Here is a 27260-nt window from a genome sequence, read left to right as displayed (position 1 = left end):
CCCCTCCCTTGTCAGGTTGCCCCAAATCTCTCCACACAGAAAGGTACAAGCAGCATCTCCTTCTGCCTCTTCCTTGCCAAATGTCGAAGGCTTCTTGCTTCAGGGCAACCTCAGCCCAACTTCAAAAATTGCTTCCCCCTTCGACAGGTTCTTGCCTGCCTCAGGCTGCCGCTTCCAAGCATCAGGATAGTTGGGCATGTTTCCTCCTCCTCCTCCCCTTCCTTCTGACTCCATACATTTGTCATCATGGTTTCCACTCACCACTTAGCTCATCCTCACCTATCGCGCTTCTCTGTTTTGTAGGGATTTCACCATTCTGACAAGTCGCTTCCACTTCCAGAGTTGTGAAAGTGCTGGATCGCTTTCCTCACAAAGACAGGCTGAGGACCGCCTCCTTTAGGAAATGAGGAAGGCAACCCGGCTGGGATGGATGGGGAGAAGGCACGTACAGGGCTTGGAGGCGGCCGGTGGGGACTCTGTGCAGCAGCAGGTTGGACTGGACTTGAACTTGTATCTTTGGCTTATCGGGACCTTGCTAGGCCTGCAGAACCAGTCGCTGAAGCAAACTTCAAATGTGCAACAGAGGAGCCACGATGGGCCTGAACTGAAGAAATGTCCAACTCTGTGTCATTCCTGCTTGGAGCATAAATAACCTCAGATGAGCCTACTGGATCGGTTCAATTGGGACCATCTAAGTCCAGCATCCTAACATTTAGTTTGAATCCCCTTCCTTGTAACTTGAATCCATTGGCTTGGGGGCCTACTCCCTTCTGGAGCAAGAGAAAACAACACTCCTTCATTGGAGGTTCTCAAACAGATGTTGGATGGTCACCTGTCAGGGATTATTTAGTTTTGATTCCTGCACTGCAAAGGGATGGACCAGTTGACATTTGTCGGTCCTTTTCAACACTACAATTCTATGGTTCTACGTTTGGGAAATCAGTAAGACCCCAGTGATCTAAAGCAGCGGCAGAGCAAGCCGATTGGGCATTTGGGCTGCGCATGTGCCCTGTGCCCAGGGGCAGTGCCAGCCACCCACAGGGCGGGGCGAGCTGGGGCAGAATGCTCCGTGGAGCCTCTGAAGAGTCTGCCTGCCTCCTCTTACTCAGCTGCCCTACAGCTGAGGGGAAGGTGGCAGGTGGACTGTTTGGGGCAGCACGGAGCCTGCAGGTACCCAAGCCACCGTGTCACTCCCAGGAGAGATGCGTGGCTCGGGCATGCTGCAGGCCCTGTGGTGAGTGCCGCCTGGCATTTTGTCACCCCCCTCAGCGGTGACACCTGGGGCAGGCCGCTCCATTGCACCCCTTCCTCCGCCCCTGTTTTAAAGCACTGCAAGTTATTCAGTTCTGACGACAGCATAATAATAATTATTTTATGGTTTGTAAGGAAAGCACAAAATATGGTCTGAAGCTCAACATCAAAAAACCCAAGATCATGGCCACTGGTCCCATCACCTCCTGGCAAATAGAAGGGGAAGAAATGGAGGCAGTGAGAGATTTTACTTACTTGGGCTCCATGATCACTGCAGGTGGTGGCAGCAGTCACGAAATTAAAAGACACCTGCTTCTTGGGAGAAAAGCAATGACAAACCTAGACAGCATCTTAAAAAGCAGAGACATCACCTTGCCAACAAAGGTCCGTATAGTTCAAACTCTGGTTTTCCCAGTAGTGATGTATGGAAGTGAGAGCTGGACCATAAAGAAGGCTGATCGCCAAAGAATGGATGCTTTTGAATTCTGGTGCTGGAGGAGACTGCAAGAAGATCAAACCGACCCATTCTTAAGGAAATCCGCCCTGAGTGCTCACTGGAAGGACAGATCCTGAAGCTGAGGCTCCAAGACTTTGGCCACCTCATGAGAAGAGAAGACTCCCTGGAAAAGACCCTGATGTTGGGAAAGATGGAGGGCACAAGGAGAAGGGGATGACGGAGGATGAAATGCTGGGACAAAGCTACAAACATGAGTTTGTCCAAACTGCGGGAGGCAGTGGAAGACAGGAAGGCCTGGCGTGCTCTGGTCCATGGGGTCACGAAGAGTTGGACACGACTAAACGGCTAAACAACAACAATGCCGTCCATCTGTCTGGGTTGCCCCAGCCACCAATCAGACTCTCCTGCTCAAATCTTCCTTGCTGGATTCCCACAGGCAATGGATAGGCCAGTATAAGACGGGATGCTGGACTAGATGGGCCACTGGCCTCACCCAGCAGATTCTTCTTATGTCGTCATGGAAACCACAGGAAGTGAGAGTTGCTTTTGTGTTCTGGTCCTCCTTGCAGGTTTCCCATCATGGGCACCATCTGGTTGGCCATTGTGAGAACAGGATGCTGGACTAGATGGGACATTGGGCTGATCCAGCGGGCTTGGATGTTCTCTTTTACAATATATAACAAACTAGATTATGGAAGAAAGGGGTGAAGTTCACTGCATGTGTGGTGTTAAAGGAAAATATAATGAAAATGATGTATAGATGGTATTTGACTCCTGTTAAACTAGCAAAGATATATCATAACTGTGACAATCTATGCTGGAAATGTAAAGAAAAGGAAGGAACTTTTTCTCATATGTGGTGGACCTGCCCCAAGGCGAAAGACTTCTGGGAAAAGATTTATAATGAATTGGGAAAAAAATGTTGAAATATACATTTATAAAGAAACCAGAGGCCTTTCTTCTTGGAATAACAGGTCTGGAACTGCCCAAGAAGGATGTTAAATTATTTTTGTATGCCACCATTGCTGCTCGAATTTTATTAGCTAAGAAGTGGAAAACACAAGAATTACCAACTATAGAAGAATGGTAGATGAAGATGATGGATTTTTCAGACCTGACTGGAAGAGTCTGTGACCAGAAGGAGGAGTATCAGGAAGAATGGATGAAATTTAATGACTATTTAGTTAAATACGTTAAGTTAAACTAATTGGAAATAGCTTGCAAGTACTAGATCGGCTTAGGATTTTATATAAGTTAAGTGATGAATTAATATGTTTAATCCTGATTTGAAAAGGTAGAATGATGTTAAGTGATTAAGTTCATAAGAACTTTGATTTGGAAAACCATTAAAAGGATATGCATTGAAATCCAACCAAAGGAGAGCGAGGAAGTCACTTAACAATGTTAATAAGTGTAATTTTAATAAGGTTATGATTTATGTTTGTTTGTTTATTTGTTTGTCTGTTTATAATTTTTTGAAAACCATTAAAAAAAATTGAGAAAAAAATATATATAACAAACTGGTAGGATCACAACCGCATTCAAACCTAAAAACTGATCCCGTCCCAAGAAGCAGTAGATTTCCTCCCCTGGATCTAACCCTTATGAATCCTGCTCTTATGGATCCTTCGTTGGGTAAGAATGCTGGTTTTAGCCCTGATTCCATGACTACCATTGTTTTATTGCCATGCTGGCTGCTGTTCGCTTTTATCTGCCCTTGTTTTACGATATGGTGATGAAACGGTTCTCTGTTTTACCTTGTTTTATTGGGCCACACCCTGAGATGGTTTGCCTATGAAGGGCAGGTTAAAAATACCACCAACAAATAAAAAACCGGGGATGATTTCAGTCCTAGCATGTAAGTCTGCCAACCCAGGAGCAGGCATAGGTGTGGGTGTTTGTGTGTGCCCCCAGAGGCAATATGAGCCAGTGGTTACAGCATTGGACGAGGACCTGAGAGACCAGGCTTCAAATCCACACTCAGCCATGAAGCTCACTTGGCCCAGTTACTGCTTTTCAGCTTAATCTACCTCACAGGGTTGTTGTGAGGATTGAATGATGAGGGGGAGAATATCTACGCCACATTGAGATCTTTGGAGGAAAGGCACAATAGAAATGTAATAACTAAATGAAAATTTCAAGTAAGTCTCAAAGACATTTGCTCGGTTAGAGGGCTTCAGGGGCTGATCTTAAGTTATGGGAAGCTTGGCAGACAATTGGGAACTCTGGGGGGAAAAGCTTCAAGGAAGTAGATTTCACAGCTTTCCAAGTAAATTCAGCCAACTGAATTTTTCAGGAAGAAATCACCTCCTGATTTACAACCCTAAAGTTTCTCCAGAAACTCACTGGTGAACTTGCTCAACACAGTGAGTTCAGTGTCTGAGAGCCTGTTCCAGGTTCTGTCTTGGGAGAATGCTTGGCGGGCCATCAAGAGTCAAACATCTGGGTGATGGGTGGCACCCAGGCATTGGAAATCCCTCCCCATAGAAGTCTGCTTGGCTCCCTCACACTTCTGAGTTTTAGACGACAAAGATTTTCTCTTCCCAATTTATTTATTTCATTTGCAAATCACTTCCTAAGAGACCATCTTGGTTGTGAGAGCTAGAAGACCTGCTCCCTGCCTTGCAGGCTTTTCTCATCTGGCCTGGGACTGACTCTGGCTACAAAGGATGAGGTTAGTGGCGTAGCATTGAGGAGGCAGAGGGGTAGTGACCCTGGGCACAAAATTCTGAGAGGGGTGCAACTAGGCATGACTGAGCTCCTACCACCTTCTGGAGCCATGGGGAGGTAAGCTGGGCCATGGCCTTCAGATTTCGGGTGGCACCTCCTTCTCCTTGTGGCCAGTGAATGCATGCCCACTTACCCCACCCTGGGCTGGCTGAGCCAGGAGGCTGTGGAGCTTGCAATCCAATATGGCATGTAGCCTCAGCCACCAGCAGTGGGAGCACTAGCAGCCATGTGCATCATGGGATCCCAGCACATGCCTCCACCCCAGCTGCCCAGTCCACCAGGGGGATGCAGCACTTGCCCCACCAGGGCACTAGCAACCCAAGCTACACCACTGGCTGAGGTTGCTAAAGAGTGCTAAGACCATCTTAGCTGTTTCTTAGTGCAACCTGAGCTTCCATTTGGACAAATGTGCAATCCATTGTTGCTGTTTTGAATTCTATTGTGTTACTACCTTCCTTAGTGTGATTTATGGAACCAGGCGGGTAGTGACCTGGAAAGTTTGGGAACCAGGGATGCCGACAGTCCTGAGCTAGAGGGCCAAATGGTCAGACTCAGCCTAAAGTATGAGATTCTCAGTCCACCATACCCATCAAGTGTCCTGATTTTCCAGGGAAAGCCCCAAAATTATGAAAGCCATCCTGGCTTCTGATTTAATCCTGGGTCTACATTTCCAACCAGCACTACCACTGAGCTTGTGGAGGAGGATAAGTCGGCGCTTCTCCTGGGTGATGGCCACAGTAGTGGCTGCAAGGGAGCACCCCATTGCCCCTTCATGGCTGCCGCTGCCAGTTTCCTCCTTTGGGAAGCTCGTAGTGGCTGCTGGAGAGCGAGAAGGAGGAGGAGGAGGAGAGACTGGCCACCAAGGTCCAACCCTGTGCGATGTGCTAGCTCTGAGGGGCAGGCAGAGGTCAGGGTCGCCCTGGGCAGGAAGAAAGGGGGAGCAGAGCAGAGCGCAAGAAATCTTGATATATATATATATATGCTTTCGTAGATTTTCACGGGTACAGGAATGCAGGTTTTGGTGTCCTCGGGTGTCTTCCCGTGTAAAAGTTGGGGTGTCTAGGCGACGTTTCGACGAGGTCTCACTCGTCATCTTCAGGCTGGTGCTTTCGGCTTCTTGTTACTGGAACAGAGCGGGATCTCAATGTTTGAGTTCCTATAAATACTGTAGAGGGGGTGTGGTGTCTAGCCTCCAATGTTCTGGGCAGAGAGGAAGTTCCCAGGCTAGTGTGCCTTTTCTTCTTTTGTTCCTTAATTACTTGAGAGATACCTTGAGTGATTTCTTGAGTGATATCCTGAGTACCACTTAGGTGGGTCATTAGGTGTGGATTAGTTGCTAAAGTCTTTGTGTCTTGACCTCTTGAACTTTGTGAAGAGTTTTCCTGAGAAGATGGCTGTATTGCACTTAGTTGTGCTTTGGCTTGGCTTCGTGTATAGGGGCGAGCTGTGGTTTTGTGGCTTGTGTCAGCCAGATCTGTGTAGGGATTGCAGGGGGGTGCAGCATCCGGAGGTGCCACCATGGATTGGCTACTGGATGGTGTCAGTAATTCATCTGTGGAGAGGGTCTGGGTTTGGGTCTGGTGTGGTTGATTGGTGTTGGCGTTCTGTGTGCCTCTGGATCTGGTGTCAGTTTTTGTGGGGAGGGCTAATTTCCAGATGTCTGGCAAGCGGGATGTGTCGTCACGCTTGTTCATGTTGTGAGGGTGTTTCTCTATCTCGATGGCTTCCATGATTATTCTCTTGTGGTGATGTTCCGTGTTAAAGAGCAATTTGGAATCTGCAAAATTAATTTCGTGTCCTGTTTCTTTCATGTGTTGGAAAAGAGATATATATATGCAGGTTTTGGTGTCCTCGGGTGTCTTCCCGTGTAAAAGTTGGGGTGTCTAGGCGACGTTTCGACGAGGTCTCACTCGTCATCTTCACCTCGTCGAAACGTCGCCTAGACACCCCAACTTTTACACGGGAAGACACCCGAGGACACCAAAACCTGCATTCCTGTACCCGTGAAAATCTACGAAAGCAAATATATATATATATATATATATAATATTATATATATATATATTATATATAATATATATATATAATGCTTTGTGTGTCTCTATCTAATCTTGCCCCTTTCTAAAATTTATTTATTGGTGTGTGTTTTTTTCCCTTTTTTGTGGGGGAGGGCATGTGTGTGTCCCGTTGGAATAGCGGTGGTGGCACTTGCCCTTCTTCTGAAAGGAAATCCTCTGTGGGGAGTGGGACAAAATGGAGGGTCAAGAAGGGTCAGTTGCGATTGGGAAAGGTTATGGAAAATTGACTTAAAAATTACAGACTGTTCTTTGTTGAAAGAAAATTACATGAAAATGATATATAGATGGTATATAACACCAGTACAATTATGGATAATGTATAAAACTGGCTCAAATTTGTGTTGGAAATGTAAGGAAAAAGAAGGGACTTTTTACCATATGTGGTGGGACTGTAGTAAAATTAAAATGTTTTGGGAAATGGTATCTAATGAGTTAAAGAAAATGTTTCATTTAACATTTGTGAAAAGCCCAAAGCTCTCTTATTAGGGATTGTGGGAAAAGACCTGCCAAAGAAATTTAAAAAATATTTTTATGTAGGCGACAATGGCGGCAAGAGTCTTAACAGCACAAGGATGGAAGAATGAGGAAATCCCGACGAAAGAACTGTGGCAAGAAAAACTGATAGATTATGCGGAATTGGCAAAACTGATGCACAAACAACGTGACAAGGATAGCTGTGATTTTAAAGATGAATGGGAACCTTTTACGAAATATTTGAAGAAGCAACAAAATGAACTGGGCTCTTTGGCAGGTTTTGAATAAACATTCACAAACTCTTTATTGTAATATATAGATAGATAATTTGAGGATCTTTACAATTTTATAACATGCAGACAGAAAGATGTGTTGAGAAACCAGAGAAAGGAGTTGAGGGAAGTCCGGGGGTGGGGAAAAATGGAGGGGGGGAACCAATGTGGATGATGTATTTTTGTTAAAACTATTGTGTTGAAATTTCTAATAAAAAAATTATAAAAAGAAGAAGGAGGAGGAGGAGGAGGAGGAGGAGAGTCAGTTGTGGGGGGGAGTGAGAAATGTCCGTTTTCATCTGAGGAATGTTGGCAGGTATGTGCCCACCATATGCCAAGATGCAGAGCGGTTGTCGCCAGGAGACACTTCCAGCCACAAGCTCTGCTCATCTCTTGAGACTCGCTTGCCCCCAAGAGTAAGGAGGCCTACGTGAAAGGGTTAAAAGGATTAAAAGAGTGTGACTTGGAACAGACTCCCGAAAGCCTTGGGGTGAAAAGAGATGCGCAAACAAAAAAATGGAGAGGAGAGGGGGAAATGAGAAAAACAAGTTTTGTTTCCAAATAAACATGCGGTCCCCTCCCAGTACACCTCAGGTACAGGGCTGATCTAATAAGATTTTGCTCCTCTGCCAAGTCTCACCTCCACAGGGGATAAGATTACCATCCCTTTCTGCAAGAGGTTAGGCCCAGAGCGTTTGTCCTCACCCGGGTCCCTGGTGTCCCTCCCTCCGTGTTCTCTTCCCAGCAGCACACACTTGTCTGCCTCGGTTTCCCAAGCCCGTCCCTGAGACGTGGGTCTCCGTCTTTGTTCGCTGTTTGCCTCTGGGGAGGGCGGCTGTGTGTCTGCCATGGAAGATGCTTGATGAAAGGCAAAGCTGGAAGAGGCAAGTGTGCTGTTCCCACCATGAAAGAAAGCAGCTTCATAGAGTCATAGAATCCTAACGATGGGAGGGAGCCCAGGGGTCATCTGGTCCAACCCCCTGCAATGCAGGAATGACAGCTAAAGGACCCCTGGCCATCCAACCTCTGCTCACAAACCTCCCATGAAGTTGACTTCACAGCCTTTGGAGGAAGTCCGTTCCTCCATCAAACAGTTCTTACTGTCAAAAATCTCTTTCTGGTGTTTAGTTATAATTTCCTTGCTTTCGTTGAGATTCCTGCATTGCAGGAGGTTGGACTAGATCATCGGCAAACTAAGGCCTGGCCCATGTCCTTCTAAATCCAGCCCACAGACGGTCCAGGAATCAGTGTGTTTCTACATGAGTAGAACGTGTGGTTTTGTTTAATATACATCTCTGGGTTATTTGTGGGGCGTAGGAATTCATTCTCTTTTTTTCTTCCCAAAATATAGTCCAGTCCCCCACAAGGTCTGAGGGACAGTGGACTGGCCCCCTGCTGAAAAAGTTTGCTGACCCCTGGACTAGATGATCCTTATGGTCCCTTCCATCTCTACGATTCTAGGATTCTATGCTTCCACCAGTTGCTTGAAACTATAGGAAGAGAGAGAGCTCTTTCTCTCAAATACTTCTTGCTAGTTTCCCATAGGCATCTGCTTGACCCCAGTGAGATGTTGGACTGGATGGTCCATTGGCTTGACCCAGCAGGCTCTTCTTAGATCCTGATCTGATTGGATGCTGGCCTAGATAGACCCGCCATGATGTGGTCCTCTTATGTAGTTTGCATTGTGCTTGATGGGCTGTTGTAGCATACTACACACTTGATAGATTGCCATACCAAAGAGAAGACTGACCACGCTTTGTGAACAGTAATTGCACAAGTAGGTCCTTTATAGAAATAGACAGGGGCCTGGGTGTAGGAAACCTGCCTCCTTAGACACTTTGTCTCCTTGCCAGCACTTTCAAAGACTATTCTTCATCCAAGTCCCACCACATCCCTTGGTTAAAGGCTATTGCAATTGAGTACAGCTCTGCAGATCAACAAAGGGAAAGTATAGAGGAGGTGAACAGGCTAAATCTCAATTTTGTTTCGGCTCCAGGGAAATCTTTCTGCACCTCAGCTAACCTTAGAGCCTTAAGTAAGCAGACAAGGCACTTGGCCCAGGTGGATCCTTTGGGGAAAGCTGACTCGCCTTTCTCCCTCCATGTTTGATATCCAGCATTCCAGACCTTCCTCAAGGTTTTCCTTCTCTCCCTTGATCTCGGTGCCACTGGCGTCAAGCAGCTCAAAGTAGCATTTAAAGAACCAAGAAGCTGTAAAGGATCAAGTAAGATAACGGGAAGAAAGAGGGAACGGATCTCTGGGGCCTTATCATGGTTTCCCTCCAACCATTTTATGCCGAGTCGAAAGTTCAAGCTCACATTTTCTGGAAAGGAGTAACAGGGAGGGGGCTGGGGGGGGAGGAGGAGAAGGCAAGAGGACAAGTTGTGATGTGGGAATCTTTGGATGATGATGAAGATGGAAAACGCTACTTGAGAAAGCCGAGCTCTCCCAACGAGAAACAGATGTCGTCGCTGCACATGTTCTTAAACGCATCCAGCTAGTTTCCAATTAAACTAGTATTTTTTTTTGGGGGGGGGACGCAATAAAAAACCCCAAACAGGGTGGTTGGGTTTTATTTTCCTTAACCATCTTTGGCATCCCGCGAACCAGTAGTTCAGGTGGCATCTTCCGTTTGTTCTTAAAAGGATGGTCGTCGTCACCCCGGTGCTTCTGGGTCTGGGCTAATTCCTCGCTTGCTCCGCCAGATTCGGCCGACTGACGTGAGACTCGCCTCCTCTTTTCCCAGGGGTGCTTTAAGCATCTTTGCCACTAATGATTTGTTCTGGTCATTTTCAGCTCGGAGGAAGCTCATCGATACAGACAACTTGATGGGACTTTCCCAATGCCAGATGCAAATGGGAAACCTTTTCATTTTTTTTCTAAAAAAGAAAGAGAAAAGTCTTGAAATTCTTCCATATATGGGGAAACAAAATCAAGGCGCCCCACTGTTCAATTCAAGCACTTATTTTTAAGCTAATAATATAGGCCAGAAATTGGGGCAATTCTTGACTCCGGAGTTTTTCTTCCATCTCGTGGTTGAAAGAGCAGAAGAGCCATCTCGGATTGACCTCTTTCAATGCCCAGAGATGATTTGTTAGGGGTGAACTGAAGGATGTGTTGGTTTTGATTTTCATTGTGAAAATGCAAGATTTTGCCTTCACTTTGGTGTGGTGTTTTTGCTTTCCTCTATTAACAGAAAGGAATCCTCTTTTGAAGCAATCCAAGGTGGGGGCCGTGATTTACACTGTGAATAAGTTATAGTTGATGTTTTCATGATTATGTTAGAATATATGCATATTTAATTGCAGTTTCATTTTATTCTGCAGCGTTCCCTGGGATCATGACTGGATGAAGGGCAGTGTGGAGCAACAAACAATCAAGGTTTCCACCTTTGGTTTCAGTTTGCTGCTGGTGTTGCCCATAACCGATTCCCCCACGCATCTAGGCATAAGATTTTTGTTTTTTGTTTTAGTTCCTACTATCATTATGAGGGAGCTAAGGACTGACATATCCATCCTTTTCTGTCCTGTGTCAGTTTTGCACAAGGTCATTCATCAATCTGTCCCATTTTCACATTACATTTTATTAAAAAAAATCTACATGAAAATTTATATTTTGAATCTATATTTAAATAATAAATTTTAAAACCACAAAACACACTGTATTTACGTGAATCTAATGCTCCATCAAATCTAATGGGCACGTCAATTTTCGAAACCAAAAAAGTATTTGCTGGTGCCATCAAATCTATTGCGCCCCCTAATTTTCATGATGTAATTTGGCCAAAAAAAGGTGCATATTACATTTGAGTAAATACAGTATAGAGGCATTTTATCTCAAAACATGTATAGTAGTACCTCAGGTTAAGTACTTAATTCGTTCCGGAGGCCCGTTCTTAACCTGAAACTGTTCTTAACCTGAAGCACCACTTTAGCTAATGGGGCCTCCTGCTGCTGCTGTGCTACCGGAGCACGATTCCTGTTCTCATCCTGAAGCAAAGTTCTTAACCTGAGGTACTATTTCTGGGTTAGCGGAGTCTGTAACCTGAAGCGTATGCAACCTGAAGCGTATGTAACCTGAGGCACCACTGTATTTCAAAACATATTTTACCTTGAAGCATGCCTTGAAACATTTTGAGTTGAAAATTGTGTTTGGAGAAGAGCACACCCCAAATGATATTGACCCCCAGGCCTATAGTTCCTCCGCTCTTTCCAGGCACAGTCCACACTTTAGAGCTTCATGTCCAAGTGCCTCCCCCTTTTGGCCCTAGAGCTTTCCCCATGAAAACTGCTCTCTAGTGCTCAATCAGAGCAAATGTCAGTCCACAGAAAACCCAACTGAGTGATAAGAGCTTTCCTGTTGGCTTTGACAGCAAAAGTTGGGAATCTGTAGAGATACAAGCCATAGGCAGAGGCAATCCCCTGGTGCCCAGGGCATAAACATTATGTGTTTGGGGTGCGAGAGTCTGGGGATGCCTGGATTTAATGGGTGCTGGAGTTTGATCAGTGCTTGAAGCACTAAGGTGCCAGACACCAAATTTAGCAAAGTGCTAAAATACAGGCCAAACCAGTTTTCCCATTCAGGAGATCACCTGGAAGAAGGACCATTCAGGAGAACAAAGGGAAGAGGGAGGAAACCTAGTGAAGGGACAGAGCCCCGCTGAGAGATAGTTGAACCTGATCCTGTACTCCACCGGGAGCCAGTGCAGCTGGTATAGCACCGGGTAAATGTGATCCCGCGGCAAGGACCCCATAAGCGGTTGAGTTTAGGATTTCCGTGGTGATGGTGATGTGGCCTGGGGGGGGGGGGAAGGCCAGTCTGCTAAATGAAACAAGTAAAGACCCACTTGGAGTGCTGTGCTTTAAGTCCCTCCTTTGTACGCTCAGGTTGTAAAAAGTAAAGGTAAAGGGGACCCCTGACCTTTAGGTCCAGTCGTGACCAACTCTGGGGTTGCGGAGCTCATCTCGCTTTATTGGCCGAGGGAGCCGGCATTTGTCTGCAGACAGCTTCCAGGTCATGTGACCAGCATGACTAAGCCGCTTCTGGTGAACCAGAGCAGTGCACAGAAACGCTGTTTACCTTCCCGCCGGAGCGGTACCTATTTATCTACTTGCATTTTGACGTACTTTCGAACTGCTAGGTTGGCAGGAGCAGGGACCGAGCAACGGGAGCTCACCCCGTCGCGGGGATTCGAACTGCCGACCTTTTGATCGGCAAGTCCTAGGCTCTGTGGTTTAACCCACAGCGCCATCCGCGTCCCAGAGGCTCAGGTTGTGTAAATAAACCATATATCATAATGACACCACTGTCTCTGCTGTGCCTCACTGTCCAAAAGGAAGCACAGATCCTTGTAAAAGCACCTGGAACTTCCAGGAGTCTTGGACTGCTGAGCACACTGGGATGGCGTGTAACAGTCTCTGGATTTGAGCAACCCAGAAATAAGGAGAACCCACTATCAACTCCGCCTTTGGGAATTAAAGTGTTTTTCTCTCGTTATTTTGGCCCTGGGTGATTTGCGGTCGAGGAAGGGCGTGGAGTTTGCAATCACCAAACAAAGAAGTGGCCCACATCTCCCCAAGGAGGGGGCGAGGAAGCATGCTTGTTGCAAAAGCACCCAGCCGAAATAACACCTCTGCTCAGGTCACAGGCAGCTCCTTGCGCCAGCTGCACGCTTGGATGTCTCAAGGCACCTGAGGAAGACTTTGATGTGTTCTTTTCTGGCCTCCACGCTTCTTGATTTCTCAACAAGATAATGCAAAGCATCCTTGCTGGAATTTCCAGATATCAGCATGACTTTGGAGATGGGAACTGGCAAAGGCAGTTGATGCCCCAGAGCAGGGGTCACCAACTTGGTGCCTTTGAGGTGCTATTGGGATGCAGCGGCGTAGCTAGCCATTCAGGGGCCCAGAGCGGTGCGTGTGCCCTGCAGCCAGGGGCCGAGTGAGCTGCTCATGGGGGCCGGGCGAGCCAAGGCAGGGCACGCTGCGTGGAGCCACTCCGCTGCCTCCCCCTCAGCTGTAGGCTGGCTCAGGTGGTGTCAGACACAAGTCCCCCGCTGCTTGAAAAAGCAGCGCGGAGCTTGCCGCCTCCCCTTTAGGAGAGACATGTGGTTCAGGCTGAAACACATATTAAAAACACATTTTTTTGCCATTTTCTCACCCCCCTCAGTGATGACACCCGGGGCAGACCACACCCAATGCACACCCCTTCCTATGCCACTGTTGGGATGCCAACTCCCACCAGCCCCAGCCAACATGGCCAGGAATGGTTGGAGCTGGAGGTCAAACAATGTCAGGAGGGCAGATGCACCCTGCTGCCCCCCCTGTGTTGTAGGCCTTTTGGGTGTCCTAAATGAGCGCTGAGAGAAGAAGAGGAATTCATGGAATCATAGAATTGTAGAGTTGGAAGGGAACCCCAATGGTCATCTAGTCCAACGTCCTGGAATGCAGGAATCTCAAGTGCAGCATCAATGACAGATGGCCATCCAACCTCTGCTTAGAAACCTCCAGGGATGGAAAGTCTGCAACTTCAAGATGGAGTTGGTTCCACTGTCAGAAAGTTCTTCCTGATGTTTATCCCGAATCACCTTTCTTGCAACTTGAATTCATTGGTTCAGGTTCTTCCCTCCAGAGCAGCAGAAAACAAACTTGCTCCATCTTCCCTGTGATATTTGAAGATGGCTATGATAACACCTCACAGTCTTCTCTTCTCCAGGTGAAACATCCCCAGCCAATTGTGTTAGTACCACCTGATGATGAAGATTATGATCATTACTAGTATTAATCTACTGTCTGCCTTTCACAATGTTTACAGCAAGGAAGATAACAGGATCAGCTGCTTCAAGACTCTCTGTGCTCCTTCCCAGCTTCCCATGGTCTCCTTGAAGATCTGCCTTCAGAAGGGATTACGCCCGGCTTGGCATGACATGAGCATCCCATTAGATTCCTTGCACCAAGAGTTTAGCGCACTGACTCCAACGCCCCTTGACATTTCCCTCCTGTGGCTCCGCTTCCTCGCTTGCTGCCATTTGCTGATCAAAGGAAGTTGAAATCTGGGATCTGGAGTTGGCAGCACGCAAAGCCCTTGGCTTTACCGGCTGAGACTCGGCCTGCCACCAACTGCAAAAGACAGAAAGGTCACCCAGAGCCCCGGCATTTGTCTGGCTGTCAAAGGACTGTGAGGGAGGCTTCTGTCTCAGGAGAATGATGCTAAGCAGGGCAGCCACACAAGGAATACCAGCTCAGCGTTCCCCGAATTCTTTTGCCTTTTTGCTCGTGTCATGATGTTGTGGGTTTGGGGTGGTCAGTCTGGATGCATACCCTCCAGGTGTCCTGATTTTCCAGGGACAGTCCCAGAATTACAGAAACCGTCCCAGTTTCTGATTTTCTCCTGGAAGGTCCCAGTTTCCCCCTTTCTCCCCTCCATGTCTTGGAGAACAATTAAAAATCTCTCTCTCTCTCTCTCTCTCTCTCTCTCTCTCTGTAGGTGCAAAAACAGAGTCCTGTTTATCCTGAAAACAAAATACCTGAACCAAATGAAGGCATATGAAGCCCTTCCTATAATTCTAAAGGAACAGGTCATCAATTCACTTTAAATTCTTTAATTGCAGTACTTCAGCAGCCAGTCATTTCTTAGGGCCTTCTCAGTGATGGCTCTGACCTGGTGGAATGCTCTGTCCCAGGTGACTAGGGCCCTTCAGGATTTAACCTCCTTCCATTCGGCCTGTAAGACAGAGCTATTCCATCTGGTCTTTAATTTGATTTCAGCCTGATCTTTTATTTCCCTTCTCTTCCCTCCCCTTTTATGAAGATCACCCTCTCTGAGACCCCAGAGCTAATTCTCCCCTGGCCTCCTCGCTGGCCCAAGTCGGACCAATTCAGCCAGCTAGTCCTGGGGATTATCTAATTGATTTTTGATTTTTGAATTTTGTTGTTATTCATGTTTTTATACCGTATTTTATGCTGCTTATATAATTAAGTGTTTTAAAGTGTTTTAAATTTGTTGTTAGCCGCCCTGAGTCCGGTTTTTGAACTGGGAAGGGCGGGGTATAAATTACAATTTATTATTATTATTATTATTATTATTATTATTATTATTATTATTATTATCATTAAGAAACACGTGGGGGTGTTAATTCCTTTATTGTAAATGAAGCCTTTGACTACAAGCCTTTACATGTCTACTCAGAGGTAAGTCCCTGTGTATTCAATGGTGCTTACTCCCAGGTAACTTTGTAACTTTGTAAAGACTGGGCAGCCTTACACTGCAATCCTAAGCATGTTTACTCAGAACTAAGTCCCAATGAGTTCAATAGGATATAGTCTCTGGTATGTTCCTGATTGTCCCCACAATTTCAATTCTTCTTCTTCTTCTTCTTCTTCTTCTTCTTCTTCTTCTTCTTCTTCTTCTTCTTCTTCTTCTTCCTCTTCTTCTTCTTCTTCTTCCTCTTCCTCTTCCTCTTCCTCTTCCTCCTCTTCCTCCTCCTCCTCCTCCTCTTCTTCCTCTTCCTCCTCCTCCTCCTCCTCCTCCTCCTCCTCCTCCTCCTCTTCTTCTTCTTCTTCTTCTTCTTCTTCTTCTTCTTCTTCTTCTTCTTCTTCTTCCCCACATTTTCCCTGACAGGGACTCAAGCTTATTTCATTCCATTTATCCACTGAAGATGTTGCACACAATCCCTTCCCTCACACCATTTGCCTTCACAACAACCCTGTAAGGAAAATTAGGCAGAGAGGTTGTAATTGGCTCCAGGTGACTGATTTAGATGTGGATATGACCTCGATGTGTTCGGTAATATCAAACACGGGAGAAGCTTCCCGATGTGCAGTAGAATGTCCCTATTTTCACCAGGGAAATGTAGGAGGGTCAGAGGGTGCTGGGAATCATTGCACTGTGTGGCGCAAGCTACAGCTCCCAGGGATCTTTAAATGGCAGGAGAATGAAGGGCTGGATTTGGGCTGGGCTTACCCCAGAACCTCACCCTGCACTATACAATGACAATAATTTGAAAAGCGACACACACACAACTCCACCAACAAGCAAATTAGTCTTCCTAGTACCCCAGGGTTGTTCCCATTCTGTTTCTCCCTAGCAGTGGGGGGAAATGTTTTGCTCTGAGCTATATTACAAAACAAGTACATCTTTCCTCATTGCCAAACACATACTTGCCTAGGCAACTTTTTTTCGGTTTGCTTGTTTATTTGTTTGTGTGTTTTTTGGTGGGAAGATTCCAGCCAGGCACACCAAAGGAGCAATTTTAATTTTTTTCCTCCCCAAAAAGAAAGAGATAATTTCAGGCTTTTTGATTGAGCAGAAATTCTGCTGGGTGACCGGGAAAGTGAAGACACTTTCTGGTGCAAACTGAAATTTACACCCCACCTTATTCCGAGGAGTTCAAGGGGGTTATCTTAGTTCTCCACCTCTCCAATTTATCTTCCAAACAACCTTGCAAGGTAGGTTAGGCTGCGAGCCGGTGACTGGCCTCCAAGGTTACCCAATGAGTCTCCTGGCCAAGTAACAATTTGAACCTTGATCTCCCAGATTCCAGGTCTCCAACACTCTAACCCAGGGGTAGGCAACCTAAGGCCCAGGGGCCGGATCCGGCCCAATCGCCTTCACAATCCGGCCTGCGGACAGTCCAGGAATCAGTGTGTTTTTACATGAGTAGAATGTGTGCTTTTATTTAGAATGCATCTCTGGGTTATTTGTGGGGCCTGCCTGGTGTTTTTGCATGAGTAGAATGTGCCGTTTTTATTTAAAATGCACCTCTGGGTTATTTGTGGGGCATAGGAATTCATTCATTTTTGTCTTCAAAATATAGCCCCCCCCCACAAGGTCTGAGGGATGGTGGACCGGCCCATGGCTGAAAAAGGTTGCTGACCCCTGCTCTAACCACTAGGGAGCCATCTCCCCCACAAATACCCCGGCTCCTCCCACCACCCAGGGCTCTCCCACCTCGATGTCCCCATCGCCACCTTTTCCTTGGCTTGCTCCTCACGTCCCTGCGAGGAGGATGAATCAGGCAGCTGAAGCAACAGGAGACAGCTGAGAGTCCATAAATCTCCCGTAGTTCACACCTGCCCAGGTACCTCACCTAGCTATTAACATGCTAATTAAGGAGAAATCGGCTCATCGAAACAAGCCGGGTTGAAAGGACTTGTTGACAAATTATTTTTCATTTTCTTGCATGTCAAACTGACATCTGAAAGGGGGAGGCGAGATTACGCAAGGAGCAGAATTCCTGGTGACTCAGTCCGTGCCTATGGAGGACGGCTGCGTCTTCTGGATTCCATGCTCATGCGCTGGGAAGCTCCCAAGCACTTCTGCTCTTTGAAGATGAAAAAGGGAAGGATCAGAGTTGCCAAGACATTTTTTTTTGGGTCTTAATACATAAATAAATTTGGTTCCAGCTGGGGTTGGTGATGGGAGCGACGGGGTGCAGGCTCAAGAAAGTGGGATCGATTTATTTATTTATTTGATCGATTTCCTAAAACGCATTTCTTTTCAGCTGAAAATTCAGTGTGGCGCAAGTGAATTTTTTTCTGAAAGTGGGAGGGAAAGGTTTGAGAACCACTGCTCTATTGTTGTTGTTGTTGTTGTTGTTGTTTAGTCGTTTAGTCGTGTCCGCCTCTTTGTGACCCCCTGGACCAGAGCACGCCAGGCATTCCTGTCTTCCACTGCCTCCCGCAGTTTGGTCAAAGTCATGCTGGTAGCTTTGAGAACACTGTCCCACCATCTCGCCCTCTGTCGTCCCCTTCTCCTTGCGCCCTCCATCTTTCCCAGGGTCTTCTCCAGGGAGTCTTTTCCAGGGAGTCTTCTCTTCTCCTGAGGTGGCCAAAGTCTTGGAGCCTCAGCTTCAGGATCTGTCCTTCCAGTGAGCACTCAGGGCTGCTTTCCTTCAGAATGCATAGGTTTGATCTTCTTGCAGTCCATGGGACTCTCAAGTAAGCCAAACCACATCGCCTGCCCAGTGTGCATGTGCGCAGCTGGGGACATTCTTTTCCAACAGGGACAGAGGTCCATGGGAAGCTGCCTTTGATCAAGTCAGACATTTGTTAGACGGCCTAAGTTACTCTTCACTAACCTGACGCCCTCCATGAGTTTTGGACTACATCTATCTCCCCATCAGCAGGGCCGGCCCAAGACATTTTGGCACCCAAGGTGAACCACAAAAAGGCTTCCCCCTTCCTGCCAGGGAATATAGGCTGATGGGAGTTGTCGTACGAAGACTACAGAAGTTTCCTTGGTTGGCGAAGATTGTCGTAAGCTGAAGATGCAATGAGCAAAAGTGAAAAAAAGCTGGAAAGTCACATTTTACCAAAGCAGCTGGCTCTTTCTCAAGGGTTGTAAATCCACCCCACTCAGCTCCCCCCCCTTTCTCAAAATTTGCCCTTGTGGATTTATCAGAACAAACACTCCATAAATTTATTTTCGGGGCTCCCTCCCCTCCTGGCGTTTGAAATCATGAGCATCTCAAGTTTACTGAAGGTGTATTTGGTTACACTAATGGAAACTAATTTATGACCCAAACAAGAGCCTCCATCCATTTTTTTCCTGCAGACTTCAGGCCATTTTTCTCTGCCAGCAGGAAAATAAATTAAACGCATCCCTGCTGTCGGATGTTGCTTGCTTGGAAAAAAATTAGCTGATAAAAACAGATTTAGCACAACAGCCATGCTGCTAATTTGCTTTATGACTTCCTGTGTGCATGGAATAAATACTGCTTATCGTTATTTATATAGTGCCATCAGTGTACATGGCAATTAACAGAGAATGAAAGGAGAGAGGACTCTTAGACGTAGGAGCTTAACATCTAAACGGTGAGAAAAGTGAACAGTGAAAGGTTTTCCTCCCTTAGTCGTAACACTAGAACTCCAATGAAGCTGAATTTTGGAAGATTCAGGATGGATAAAAACAAATCACTGTACTTCCAACTTGGATGGCTTTAAAAGTGGACAAATTCATGGAAGAAGAAGACTATCAATGGCTGCTAGCCAGGACGGCTATGTTGTGCCACTACATTTGGAGGAAGCTATGCTTCTGAATCCTAGTTGCTGGAAATCCGATCCTGCTTGCGAGTTTCTTCTGAAGGCATCTTGCTGGCCACTGTGAGAACAGGACGCTGGACCACGCAGGCCATTGTCTTGATCCAGCAGGTTATTGTTAACATCACAGCGACCAATGCCAACCGACACCGGCATGCTTAGGGATCCGCAGAGTTTGCGCATCATGCGTAACAGACCTCAGCAACTCAGCATTTTGGCTAATCTACTTTATTTACATATAAACACACATGGAGCACTGCAACATGGCTCCCCCTCTCTCTAGCATGAGACAGCAAAGAGAAAAAGAGCAAAGGACAATAGTCCCACTTCACAGAACACAGGAACACAAAAATCCTGTCTCCGTCACTTCCCACTCTGTGGAGTCAAAACATATACCGTCATGTGAAAGACAACAATCCCATGACTGCAGACACGGAGCAGGAATTCTAAGAGGTGACATGGCAGTCATCTTCCACTATCTGAAGGGCTGCCTCATCGAAGATGGAGCAAGCTGGGTCTGTTGCTCCAGAGCGCAGAACCTGGACTGCTGGATTCCAATAACAAGAAAGGGAATCTGACTAACAAAAACAAGAAGAAGAACAATAATAATAATAATAGACTAAACATTAGGAAGAACTTTCTGACTGCAAGAGCCATTAGATAGTTGAACAGACTCCCTCAAAAGGTGGTGGACTTTCCTTCCTTGGAGGTTTTTAAGCAGAGGTTGGGATTCCTGCATTGCAGGGGGTTGGACTAGATGACCTTTGGGGTCCCTTCCAGCTCTACATTTCTATGATTTCATGACACTACGAAGTGTGCAGAGTGGTCTCTCTCCCTCTCTTGGCGCTGTCAATCCATTGTGCTTCATCTCTGCCCATCTGCGCCCTGGACGCAATCCCAGAGCATCCTCTGAGGCCCACTCCGCTTTCTCTCAGCTCCCTTCTCATTCCAACCCTTACTTCAGGGGTTCAAAGCTTCCCTTTGCTTCCAATTCATGTCCTGATATAACTGGTCCCCAAGGACGGCCTCCCCTCCAGCATAAGCCGCAAGCTGCCTTTTTTGAGCAGGGCCGACCCTTTTATCTGCTGACTCCAAGCTTCTCTAATTATGGCTTTGCTGCATCTGGATCCCAACCCAGCCTGGGGGTTAACTCCTTCCTTTCCTCACCCACCTCCCTGGCCACTGAGCACTGATATGTCTCCAAAACAGCCTTGGCATGACGCCAACCTTACTGGACTTTGCGCCTCTCCTTCTCCCAAGTCTTTGTAGGTACAATGGAATGGAGGTTGTGGGTCTGAGGATAAATTGGGCCCAGGCACTTCAGCACCCTGAGGTTGCGCGGTGCTGAATCTGGTCCTCTGATGTCTCAAAGAGTTTAATTTGCCTGCAAAAGATGCTTCTGTTTTTCTGCCTGTTTTGCAGAGCAGTTTCGTTTTTCTATATATACTTTTGATGGGTTCAGGATTGAGTTTGCTTTATTGTTGTGAGATGGCAATGACAGCTATGCATATTATTATTATTATTATTATTATTATTATTATTATTATTATTATTATATTTCCCCAGAGTGGCTGGGGAAACCCAGCCAGATGGGAAGGGTCTAAATAATGGGGTATGGGGTAGGTGTGTATGCATGTTGATATGTCTAGTATAGGTAGGTATTATATAGTAATGTAGGTATGTTTTATGTTATGAAAATTAGGTAGGGTGTTGTGTACGTGTATTATGTAAATGTATATGTATGTGTTTTATATGTTAATAAAAAAGAAAAGAAAAAAAGAAAAGAAAAGAAAAGGGAAGGGTATAAATAATAAATTATTAAATGATAATAATAATAATAACAATAACCAAATTATTTGTTATTGGCCTTCTATGCTGCTGTCCCAAGGCCATTTACACATGAAATAATGAAGAACAACTAAGCACACAAGAGCATCTCCTGCTGAAATGATTTGGAGGTCAAGGTTAGCTATGACCCCTCTGGGCTTGGATCCGGAGAGACAAAGCTCCTCAAGAGTCCACACAGAGCTAGAGATGCCGGCCAAGTGCAAGGGAGCTCCTTAGTTGTGTGTTGAGATGCTGATCTGAGAACTAGCGAAAGCTGCAAGCTCAGAGTCCAAGACCCAGCTGCCCACGTGCAACATGGAGACAACACTGGCCTACCTTACAGGGCTGTTGTTGCTGGAAGTAGTTACATGAAGCATTTTAAATATTCTGGAGTGTTACATCCATGCTAAATATTATTGGGCTATGCAGCCGGTTTCCCTGGAAATCGCTGTCCTCATTTGGTTTTTGCTGACACTTCCTGCACACTCGGTGTTAAAGAAATGATCCCGGGTCTGGAAACTGAGCCTGATGATGAACAGTTGAAGGAGCTGGGTATGTTAAGCAAGGAAAAGAGGAGATAGGAGAGCTATCTTCAAAAATCTGAAGGGCTGCCACATGGAAGTTAAACCAGGAGAACAGAGCTGTGCCCCAGCTAGGCATTTGAGAACGAGAGACATGCCAGAGCTTGCGGGATGAAGTGTGACATGTCATTTGCAGTCAAGAAATCAACAGATAATAAAAGAGCGATCCAGTCAGTTTTAGGGCCTTGTTGTCATTTTTAGAATGAGAAGGCCAAAAGGAGACAGATTTGATAATGACAGGCTAGCGAGCCAAAACTGGGTGGCTGGCTTAGAAGCTATTTTTTCATGTGACCTCGTTGGCCTCTTCATCATGTTCATAGCCTGTTCTTAGGTGTACCTGTTGACACACCTGAGCCTCTCTAGCTGTTTGCTCCAGGCTGGCTCTGATGAGCAAAGGTGTTAAGCCAGGAGAAGGAGCGGTCCTCACAGGATTTTAACGGAATGCCGGGGACGTTCTTGTAACCCAGCCGAAACATTTTGTCCTGAGTAAAAATCTCAGGCTTTGCTAGTTTAGAGAAAAGATGAGTCAGAGGCGACATGATAGAAATTTATAAAATGATGTCTGGCATGGATAAAGTGGACAGAGAACATTTCTCTCTCTCCCTCAGCACTAGAACTCAGCGAGGACCTCCAACGTAGCTGAATGTTGGAAGAACCAGGACAGACAAGAGAAAGGGCTTAGCCACAATCACCTTTCCCCCTGCACTTTCCAGACTCAGGTCTGCACTTAAAAACTCTGTGCCCAAGCATTTTTCTTTTGCCCCAGAGCTTTTCCTACGAAACCCCACTCTTTAGCACTCAATCAAAGCAAACATCCATTTGGGTTTTCCATGGACGTCCATTTGTTCCAATTGAGCATTAAAGAGCAGCTTTTTGTGGAGAAAGTTCCAGAGTAATACTACTGCTACTACTACTAATGCCCTAGAACATGGAGCCTTAAATCGTGGCGCATCCCTGGAAAGAGCAAAAGAAAGGTCAATGTGGATAAACCCTGAATCATCAGAGAGTTAATCTGTATGTAGGAGGAAGTTCTGGCATTCAACTCGGACAGCTTTAAAAGAGGATCTGTCAAATTCCTGGAGAACAAATTCAATATGCAAACCACTTTACACATCCACCTGATAACGTTGCATATATGGAGGAGGAGAAAGAGGAAGGGACTCTTGCATATAGGTGAAAATGCCCCCTCAACCTCTGCCCAACAGCATGCGTGTTAGAAAATACACTTTGAAAGGGTTGCCAAATGAAGTAAAACTTATCTGGCTTACCTCTCCTTTATAGAAGCATTTCTGAAGTACAGTGGTACTCTGGTTCTCAAACTTAATTCGTTTGAGAACTCCGGGCTGATTTCCTTAAGAATGGATAGGTTTGATCTTCTTGCAGCCCATTGGACTCTCAAGAGTCTCCTCCAGCACCAGAATTCAAAAGCATCAATTCTTCGGCGATCAGCCTTCTTTATGGTCCAGCTCTCACTTCCATACATCACTACTGGGAAAACCATAGCTTTAACTATATGGACCTTTGATGGCAAGGTGATGTCTCTGCTTTTTAAGATGCTGTCTAGGTTTGTCATTGCTCTGTCCATGGAGTTTTCTTTGCAGGGATACTGGAGTGGCTTGCCGGTTCTTGCTCCAGGTGGATCACGTTTGGTCAAAACTCTCCACTATGACCTGTCCATCTTGGGTGGCCCTGCACGGCATAGCTCATAGCTTCTCTGAGTTATTCAAGCCCCTTTGCCACGTCAAGGCAGTGATCCATGAAGGGGATGTCTCTGCTAGATGGCTTTAAAAGAAAATTGGACAAATTCATGGAGCAGAGAGCTATCAAGGGCTCCTAGCCAGGAGGGCTCTGTTCCGCCTCCACAGTTTCAATGTTTCTGAAGACCTGTTGCTGGAAGCCACAGAAGGGGAGAGGGCTCTGGTGCTTGTATCCTGCTTCCAGGTTTCCCATAATGGGCATCTGGTTGGCCACTGTGAGGCCAAGTTGCTGGACCCGAGGGGGCCAACGGCCTCATCCAGCAGGCTTCCCAATGCTCTCTCTGCACTTCCTCAGCAAATGGAGAACGACTGTGCAAAATGGCACATTCCCACCTCCAGCAGGGTCTTATTTTTAAAAGGTAACCATTTCTGGAGCAGACATGAATCTTCAGAGAATTGCTCTCTCCATTGCCATGGATAGTAGTGCCTGGAGCTCCCTTCGCAGCAGCTCAGGAAGATGGGAAGAAATAACAAGTTGGGGAGAGGAACGAGAAAATGTTTTGCATTTGTGACATTCAGCCAAAGGGGATTGTCTGGTCTTTATGTAACAAGCTCAGGAGGCGCTTCTTAAAAGCTGACCCAAAAAGCACCCAGGGCACCCAGAGTTCATCCCAATGAAAAAAGGAGACGCAAGTGACCACCTTGTATTCAAGGTGCCCCTAGTGGCATTTAGGAGACCCATGCAAATTGTGTCTTGCATGAAGAAGTCTTTCCTTTTATCTTCCCTGAATCTTCCAACATTCAGCTTTATATTAAAGAATGGGCCATTTTATTTCATATCTCACATTCCTTGGCTTTCTGTGGCCTTGAGGATGGGATCTCAAAGGGGTTGGATAGTCGCTGACTTGAAACCCCCCACCTGAAAGCAATATTGCCCGTGTAGAAGAACTGAGTATTAACTCATATGGTACACTTGAATCCAGAAGATTCCACCCTGATAAAAAGCACCGCATAATCTCCCTGGGGAAAAACTTGGAGAAGGGGGAGGGGGGCTAATTAATCTAATTTCCCAGGAGAACAGTGCCACCTACTGAACCATCAGAGGGAAGGACAAATATAGTCCATTGAACATGGCACCTTTTTTTTTTTTGCACAGTACTGCCTGTTGCAAGTACTGAGTTAATCAAACAACGCAGGGGTTTTTTTCGGGGGGGGGGGGTGCACATGGAATCTGCTGTCCCACAACCCACATTTATAGACTACTTCACAGCCCAAAGCCATTGAAGTTGAGTACAAAATAAAAAGAACAGGATAAGATGCCTAAACGCAAGATATAAAAAGGATAAAACCAAGTCTGAACACAGTAATGCCATCTCCACCCAAATTCATAATGAATAAATGGCATGCTTTCCTTCGCTGGAGGATTTCCAACAGAGGTTGGATGGCCACCTGCCAGGGATACTTTTGCTGTGATCCCTCCATTGTGGGGAATTGGACTGGAAGACCCTATGAGTTTATGGAACCGAAAGGACAGTAGCCAGTAAAAGTGTGGGAACCACTGATGTACTCTAAAGAGGGCAAATACAAAGAGTTTCAACTGTAACCCAGAGTTAGGACTTCCCTGTGCCTGGAAAGTATGGGTCTGAGCAGTTTTCTATTTCTCCCATGCTTTCTAGGCAGTGGCGTAGCGTGGGGGGGTGCAGGGGGGCTGGCCGCACCGGGCGCAACATCTGGGGGTTAGGGGGCGCAAATCCACGGGTTAGGGGGCACAAATTACTTGCCTTGCCCCGGATGCTGACAACCCACGCTACGCCACTGTTTCTAGGTACGAGTTTCCTCTGGAAAACCTGCTCTTTAGTGCTAAATCAGAACAAATATAGCTCAGGTTGCAAGAGCCACAACTGAGAGAAGGTGTCCTGCAGGCTAATGTCGGGACTTTTCTTCACCTGCTCCTCTCACCTAGCTGCTAGGGAGGAGAAAAATATTGTGAGAGCTGGAAGCTGGAGACACAGAGACCTGGAGAAGCCAGTTCTTTTGGGGGGTGTTGATGCTGCGAGGTTGTTGATATGTGTAAATAAAACCACGCATCCTAAAGACATTACAGTCTCTGCTGACCTCCATTCCAAGGAAACGGAACCTGGGTAAGTGTCTAGAAACCCTGGAATCTCTGGTTTTTCAATATGATTTTGCAAATATCCTTTAAACACCTTCCACTCCTTGTCTATCTTCTCTTTTGGGATCCTTCAGAACTCCTATTAGAATAAAGAAGTTCCGTTATAAATACTGAAATACTAAATAAGATGGATAACAATGTGTAACAGAAAAAGAAGCAGAAAGTTGGTTTAAAAGTATATGAAAGAAAGTAACAGAAGTGGAAAGAAATTGCAATGGAGTAGATTGGAAGTCTAACACAAGTGAGGAATGGTGGTGGGAAAAGGAAGCATGTGTGGGATTGAGTGTGGGTATGCATGAATATGCAGTTATGCAGATGACACAACCTTGATGGCAGAAAGTGAGGAGGAATTAAAGAACCTTTTAATGAGGGTGAAAGAGGAGAGGGCAAAATATGGTCTGAAGCTCAACATCAAAAAAACGAAGATCATGGCCACTGGTCCCATCACCTCCTGGCAAATAGAAAGGGAAGAAAGGGAGGCAGTGAGAGATTTTACTTTCTTGGGCTCCATGATCACTGCAGATGGTGACAGCAGTCACAAAATTAAAAGATGCCTGCTTCTTGGGAGAAAGGCAATGACAAACCTAGACAGCATCTTAAAAAGCAGATCCAACCTCTCCATTCTGAAGGAAATCAGCCCTGAGTGTTCACTGGAAGGACAGATCCTGAAGCTGAGGCTCCAGTACTTTGGCCACCCCATGAGAAGAGAAGACTCCCTGGAAAAGACCCTGATGTTGGGAAAGATGGAGGGCACAAGGAGAAGGGGACGACAGAGGACGAGATGATTGGACAGTGTTCTCGAAGCTACCAGCATGAGTTTGACCAAACTGCGGGAGGCAGTGGAAGACAGGAGTGCCTGGCGTGCTCTGGTCCAGGGGGTCACGAAGAGTCGGACATGACTAAGCGACTAAACAACAACAACATGTATGAATATTTTTAAGGACTGTATGAAATGTATGTTTGTTTGTATATTCGTAATATGTATGTATTAATGTTGAATTATTTTAATAAAATAAATAAATTAAATTTTTTTTAGAAAAAGAAACCCTGAATCTTTCGCCACTCGGAGATTGGAGCTGAGCATGGAACAAGATGTCAGAGCCTGGATGACAAAAGGCACCGGGTCCTTCTCCCCCTGCTGAGCAATTCTGCAGCTTCTCTCGGGAACTTTTGGCCCCACATAGGCAAAGTCCTGTCCTGGCAAATGCAGAAGAAGAGCTCAACAGCTTCTGCCTGCTGCAGTGTGTCACTGACAGACAGGGGCGTCTGGCTGGACTGTTTTCAATAAAAAAAAAAGGTTCTTTTTTAGGGGAGAATCCAGGAAGATGTTTATACTAGCAGCAGCAAGAAGAAATTACCTCCAAATGATGTCTTGTGTGAGTTGTATATCCTGGGAACATTGTTACCAGGGCATTTGAGGCAAGATAGGGAAGCAATGCGAAAGCAATCAAGGCTTGTTTGGATACGGAGGGGCTGCTGTTATAAACAGATATGGACTCTAAAGCGCCTTGGGAAAATCTTTCTGAACCGTTGACTGGAACGGGGACGCCTTGGAACAACGTGAATGAAACCTAAGGTGAACTGGGGCTGCCATGCCTGGGGGACTCTGAGCAAGTTTCTTAAAATGCCGTGTATGCGACTCACACAGCAAAAGCCCCCCCCCCTGCTGTGGCCAGCTATCT

At 46.1% G+C, this 27260-nt stretch overlaps 2 long non-coding RNA genes across 2 annotated transcripts in view; one reads left to right on the top strand and one right to left on the bottom strand.

Moving 5' to 3' along the window:
• LOC310853041 overlaps positions 1-27260 on the bottom strand; it is a 115713-nt gene that overhangs the window by 27274 nt on the left and 61179 nt on the right. The window lies entirely within an intron of this gene.
• Positions 23294-26610, top strand: LOC310853045. The gene is made up of 2 exons (XR_014568522.1): positions 23294-23475; positions 26390-26610. It is a non-coding gene; the product is annotated as an uncharacterized lncRNA (long non-coding RNA).

This window comes from Podarcis gaigeae (assembly GCF_964106915.1).
Source record: "Podarcis gaigeae genome assembly, chromosome: 9".
In the NCBI taxonomy this organism is placed as follows: Eukaryota; Metazoa; Chordata; class Lepidosauria; order Squamata; family Lacertidae; genus Podarcis; species Podarcis gaigeae.
This window is presented reverse-complemented; position numbering and strand designations above follow the sequence as displayed.